The sequence below is a fragment of the Arachis ipaensis genome, chromosome B05 (genome assembly GCF_000816755.2).
Source record: "Arachis ipaensis cultivar K30076 chromosome B05, Araip1.1, whole genome shotgun sequence".
Lineage (NCBI taxonomy): Eukaryota > Viridiplantae > Streptophyta > Magnoliopsida > Fabales > Fabaceae > Arachis > Arachis ipaensis.
Window position 1 is genome coordinate 10,137,610 of NC_029789.2, and position 7,224 is coordinate 10,144,833.

Genomic DNA, 7,224 nt, shown 5'->3' on the forward strand with positions numbered 1-7,224 from the left:
TAATTTACAAATTACAATAATAAAATAATAATTTAAATAATAACATATAATTTAGAATTTTATTATTTAAGTTTCATATTTTAAAAAAATTAAGTAATCTTTTTCTTAACAACACAATCAAAATATCTGTCTTTTTATATAAGATAATGCTATATATTCACATTTTTTTGTTAACCAAGTCCACCCGAGTTAGTCTAAGATAACAAAAATCAACTATGACTAACATTATTTTAAATCTTATTGTTTAACTTGGTTAAACTTAGTTCATAAAAAGACTTGAATGTGTAGTATTACTCTTACATATATATAAGTAAATATTTATTTAAAAATTTACTTCTCATACAATTAGAAGCCAATTCTTATTGAGATTCATAGTTGAGAAAATTCTTTCAATTAATGCAGTTGTTATGAAAAAAAAATAAAACTAACAAAAAAAGATAAATAATATTCTTTGGAGTCGATTTTTAAGAAAAAATACAAATTTTTTTTAAATTGAGAATTGATCATTCTAATGACATCTAATATAAAATTTTTAAATTAACTATGTAGTACCAAAAATTGAGTAAAAAATTATTATGGGGTCAAATTCAATAATTTAATGAGGACAAATAAATATTATTATCATATACTACTTAAAAAATTTTCAAATTGTAGTGGGGGCGGTTGCCCCCACAATTATATACATACATCCGTCTCTGGTTACGTCACCAATGATGTTGAGTTTCGATGACGGAAAATATACGAAGGACTATATTGGTATACTTTTTTAAATATAAAAGATCAAATTGTAACAATTAAAAAATTAAAGAATAAATCAATGCAACTTATTAATTTTCAAGACTAAAATAGAACTTAATTGGTGAAACTCATTTAACTTGCCCAAAAAAATAATTGAACTAGATGCTATAATAAAAAGGAAAAGTATAGGGTACCAAGAGTTGTATCTGCCAACTATTATCAACACTAATTAAAATTAATTTAAATATAATTTGTTATGTCAATTAGGGATTTGGTGGGTCCAGTATAATGCAAATTGAAATGTGCAGGAGTGATAACAAACTAACGTAGCATGCAACTGGTTTTCCGACGGCGTTGACTCCGTTGACGAATGCGACCAGAGAAGACGGCAATCCGGCGTGCTACGTGGCGCTGCCAGAGGAGATGAGGAGTGGGGGTGTGTCTCAGCAGTAACAACAAGTAAAAAGAGGGTAAATTAGGGTTACAGGTATAAACATGTGGTATTAGGATTAACTGGGTTAATTTGGGGTGTAATTTTTCTAAATAATTGGGCTTTGTGAAATAACCCAATAACCTTTGGCAGATATTGGTAGATTTCTTCTTGGTAACATAGCACGATTGAAAAAGGAAGCACGATTGTAATAAAAAAAAGCCGCTGATCCACAGGTTTTGGCAAGGTGGACTTGTCCAAAGAAACCGTCATTTGTTTTTTTATTCTTTTAAAGCCTAAATAAAAAAATCATAATTATTAAATTAGGTCACTAATTAGACTATTTAAATATTAGATTTGGTAAAAAAAAGAAAACGTACTCCGTATTCAGGGAGAAGGAGAGAGCGGAAGCGAGCGTTTGATGTGGGAGGGTGTGTATCCGGTGTTAAGGAGGATTCTTTTCGAGAGGGTTTAGAAAAACTATCCAAGGTCTCTTTTAGAGATAATAAGGTCATTGGTGCAGAAAAATTTAAGGCCTTTACATTAGTAGGTCTTTATCTGGGTATAGTATCGTGACGGTGCCAGGTAAGCAGGGTAATTCTCGTCCACCAAGTGTCAATTTTACGAAGAAGGCAAAGAGCTGTCTAGTTGAACCATATAAAGAAGTCATTGTGATCAAGGTACTGGATAAACATTATGGCTACACGACTCTTATGCATAAGTTTCGGATAGTATAGCGCATCAAAGGAGGGTATGATTTGTTGGATGTGGAGTTTGGGTATTTTTGGTTAAATTTGATATTGTTGCGGATCGTGAGAAAGTCATGCTTGGTGTCCCGTGATTGATAGACTATCACTATGTTGTAGTAAAGTCATGGGACGTGGATTTTAGGCCATGCGAACAATCCTCGGATCAACACTAGTATGGATTCGAGTCTCGAGACTTCCAATTTGGTGCTACCAGGAACAAGCAATGCTGCGAATTGCTTCTGCAATAGGGGTTTCGATGAAAGTAGATTTGGCCACTAAGCTTGCAGAAAGAGAAAATATGTTCGAGTTTGTGTTCAAATTAATCTTGGATTGCTTGTAATCAAACATATTATAGTGGAGGGTATGACTTATAAAGTGGAGTACAAACGTTTACAGTTGATTTGTTCTACTTGTGCACGGTATGGGCATGATAAATTGTTGTGCATGGAGAAGGAGTCCTTGGAAGGAAAGTGTGATTCTTTTGGTGATGAAATAAATAATGAAGCCCCGACCCTAGTGCCACACAACAATCATGAAATTCAAAAAAAGGTTGAATCGGAAGCTCGCGATTTGGGTGAGAATTCTCGTAATTTCGGCGAGAAATTAGGAGTTGTTAAAGGGAAGGATGTGGTTACGGAATTATTGGCTCCTCACATGCCTGATGGTCATGTTAATGAGCCATGCATGGATGATGGAGAGGGTTGGCAACAAGTGCTGCGTAAGAGAAAATTCACAATGGGCCATCCATCAGGTTTGAAGGACCAAGATGGAAAGCAGCACAAGTATGGTTCAAGAAGGATTCCAAGACCCAATTTTCATGGTGATGGAGGCAAATCAATTGGCATTAGGATGGGGCAGTGAGAAAAACATAAAATTGCGCCATCTCCATCACGCAAAACTCCTGCACGTCGTGACATTTCTCTCCGGAAGCGTCTGCGGCCTTCCTTCCTACAGAACTCGCCAGTTGATAAAAATGGTGGTGCAACGGAAGAAACTTTAGTAGATGGAAGCATGGCGGGTGCAACGTTGGGGAGTCCGAGGGTGACAATTATTGAGGATCAAAGTATGCCAGTACCGTAGGACAAACCACCTATTGAGGTTGGTGATTCTATTTAGAGTTTATGTTTTTATTTATTCTGTCCCTATTATTTATGGATAGTTTAAATATGATTGTTTGGAATATTAGGAGTGCTTCTAATAAGTTAGCCTAGGTGCATTGTAAGGAACTTGTTAAAAAATTTAGACCTGTTTTCTTTATTGTGGTTGAAACTCACTCTCCTTTTCAGCATTTAAAATTGTTTTGGAAAATGTTGGGGTATGACTTTTTTTTGGTATAGTGGAAGCAGAGGGGCATAATAGGGGTATTTGATTTCTATCCTCTATGCAGGGTGTTTGTTGTAAGTTCATTGATGCTTTTGATCAGGGTGTTACTATTGAGGTTCAATCTGATAATTTAATTTGGAGGTGCAGTGGTATTTATAGTAGCTCTCAATTTAATAAAAGGGTTCTCCTTTGAGATTATCTTGTTGCACAATTCATGATTTTTCAAGGACCTTGGATTATTCTTGGTAATTTTAATGAAGTCATATTTTCTCATGAATTTAAGGGCTATCAATTTTCTCATCAAAGAGCAAACATGTTTACTACTTCATTAGGGGATAGTGGTTTGTTTAATCTGAAGACTATAGGGAGACAATTTTTTTTGGTACAGAAGGATAAAAAATTATGTTGACGTGGCAAAAAAGCTTAACCGAGTCTGTATAAATAGTAGTTGGTTATCTATCTTTCCAGAGGCTTATGCAGAAGTTTTAAATAGGCTTTAGTCTGATCATTGCCCTATTTTGGTGCATTATAAAGGTCGTCCTCAGCCTAAAGGGAATCGACCTTTTCGATTTGTTGCTGCTTGGACTACTCATTCCAGGTATAAGGATATTGTGAATCAGTCATGGTGGTCTGGTAATAGAGGAATTCATGGCAAGCTTTCGAAAGTGCTGAAGAATTCATTAGAGTTTAACTCGAAGGTGTTTGATAATATTTTTGTTAAAAAATATGAATTAGAGCAGCAGATTAATTATTTACAAAAGTATTTGAAAGTGGTGGATAGCATTTATTTGTGTCAGAAAGAGCAACCGTTGCTTAATCATTATAATAATACTCTAATGCAAGAAGAGTTCCTATGGTTCCAAAAGTTTAGAGAGCATTAGATAAGGTTCGAGGATATGAATACAAGATTCTTTCATTTTCAAACTCTTGTGCTAAGGAAGCATAATAAGATTCATGGCCTTTTTTTCAAGGATGGAGTGTGGAAAACTGATCCAGAGGTTCTGAGTCGAGAAGTAGAGTCTTTCTACAAAAGCTTATTCTATCGTTTGGATGATGTTGATTTGGGTTGCCTTGGTGATGTGCTTGTTCCTTCTCTAAATGAGGAAGCTTGCAATGATCTTACGGCACCAATTACTATGGAGGAAGTCAGAACAACTATTTTTCACATGAACTCTTTTAAAATTCTGGGTTCTGATGGGTTTCAAAATTTCTTCTTCAAGGAATATTGGGAGATTATTGGTCTTGATGTTTAGAAGATGGTTAAGCAGGCATTCTCCGGTGTTACTCTTGATCCGAGAATGATGGAGACTTTACTGGTTCTTATTCCAAAGGTTGAATTACTGGTATCTATGAAAGATTTCAGGCCGATTAGTCTCTACAATGTAGTTTACAAGATCATCACAAAAGTCCTTGTTAATAGGCTCCGTCCTCATCTTGCGGAGATTGTTGGCCCGCTTCAAGGAGGATTTATTCCGAGACGAGGAACTCCTAACAAAATCATTATTTCTCAAGAAGTCCTCTACTTTATGAAGAAAAAGAAAGGCACGCTGACTTTTAAAATTGGTCTGGAGAAAGCTTATGACAGAGTTGACTGGAGGTTTTTAGCCCATACCCTTAAGAGTTTTGGTTTTTTCAGCCCTACAGTTAATTTGATTATGAATTGTGTCACTGCTTCCTCCTTATCTATTCTTTGGAATGGGAATCGTCTGAATGGCTTTATTCCTAACTGGGGTCTTAGACAAGGAGACCCTATGTCACCCTATCTTTTTGTGTTGTGTATGGAGTGATTGGCATACTTTATTAGTCATCAGGTTGATTTGGGCTTGTGGGAGCCGGTTGCTGTTTCTAGAGGGGACCAAGAATATCCCACTTAATATTTGCGAATGACTTGCTTTTATTCTGTAAAACTACAAAGAGACATGTGCAAAATGTGATGTTGGTTTTAGAGACCTTTTGCAAAGCATCTGAGATGAAGATTAATGTGAAGAAGTCTAAAGCGCTTTGCTCTAAGAATGTCTCTGCAACAAGGAAAGAGGTTTTTACTGGGGTATCCTCTATCAGATTTGTCCAGGACTTGGGCAAGTATCTTGGAGTTACTCTTAGTCATTCTAGGGTAACCCGTTCAGTTTTCAATGGTGTCCTGAATAAGATCTGGGGTAGACTAGCAAGCTGGAAAGGGAGTTTACTCAATCAACCTGGTAGATTTTGCTTGGTTAATTCTGTTGCAGCCACTATACCCACGTACCAGATGTATGTCTCTATTTTTTCCAAAAGAATCATTAGTAAATTGGAGTCTATGATAAAAAAATTTCTTTAGAAATGACAAGTTGATGGAAGAGGATTGAATTTTGTTAGTTGAAAGTTACTGGTTACTCCAAAAAATATAGAGGTTTGGAGATTAGAGATTCTTATTGTGCGAATATTGCTCTTCTTGGGAAGTTAGTTTGGACTTTTTTCCAACAACCAAACAAGTTATGGGTCCAATTGTTGGATGCCAAAGACAGATCATCTCTATATGACTGTTTTGGTTGTCCTAAGAACAAGGGCTCTCCCATTTGGAGGAGTCTTTGCAAGGTTTGGAAAGTGTTGAAGGATAGATTTGCTTGGTGCATTGGGGATTTGAACCAGAATTTTTTGTTTTCTAGCTGGAAGAGAGAAGGACAATTATTTAATGAGATGGATTATGTTCACATTTTTTATTCGAATCTTTGGATTCAGGATATTTGGTTGGTTGGTAGTGGCACTTGGATACTCTTTATTCTCCTTTATCTCAAAATCTAAAAGGTAATATTTTTTCTTACCATCCAGATGTGCAAGCAGGTTCAGAAGTGGGTTGGTATTGGTATGAGTTTGCTGTCAAAATCTATGACTCACGCAATGGTTACTTGTGGTTGTGTAAGCAGCTGTTTGGTTGGGAGGAGCGGGGGAATTGGCTTTGACTTTAGCGCCAACTTGTTCTGGAAAAACACAAATTTTTAGCTTGGCTGTGTCTTAAGGAGGCTCTTCCTACTGCAAGTTTATGCTTCAGAAGAGGGATGTCGTCATCGGATAGGTACGCAAGATGTCTGTCTAGCCAGGAATCGGTTTTACATTGTATTCGAGATTGTCCAAAAGCTCAACTTGTATGGCATAGGTTGGATATTTCTTGTCATCCTTTGGATTTGAAGCTGGTTCTTGTATCATAGCAGAGAACATCCGCTCAAATTCTTTTCGGGACTTTGGTGGATATGACAAGTAAGGAATAATGACATCTTTAATCTTCATGAAACTTGGCCTTTGGAAAAAGTGATTTGTCTGGCATTAGCTTCAGAAAATGAGCTTAAGAATATTTTTGAATTACAATGTATGTCCCTTCCCTTTATTCTAAATGGTTTTTGAAATTCCTCATCCATTAGTACTTTCAAGATTAATTGTGATGCTAGTTATCCTGGTTCGGGTGATAGTGTTGGTTTTGCTTGTTTTATTAGATATTGTAATGGAAGTTGGCAAATGGGGTGTTTGGGAATGATTGATAGTAATATTATTCTTCAAGGAGAATCATTTGCTATTTGGAGAGGATATCTCTTAGCTTGGGATGTGGGTCAACGAGATATTATTTGTGAGACGAATTGTGTGGAAGCGTTTAATCTTGTCACCAAGATGGTTTTGAATTTATTGATCCATTGGTGCTCAAAATAAGAGATATCGTGCATTGGAATTGGTGTGTTGACTTTTGTTTGATTATGAGCAGGGACAGATTTATGTGTAGGAGTGTGGGGGCAATTGTCCCATTAAACTTTCAAAAAACTAATAACAAGTATATATATGTGTAGAGAATTGTCCCCATTATAATAATTTATTTGCCCCACACTTCAAAAAAAATTATGTGTAAGAAATATTTATATTATTATATATTAATACAATAATAAAAATTATTGTATTATATAAATTCAAAACAAATATTAATAATAATTAATAATAATTATTTAATTTCTTAAAGTTAAA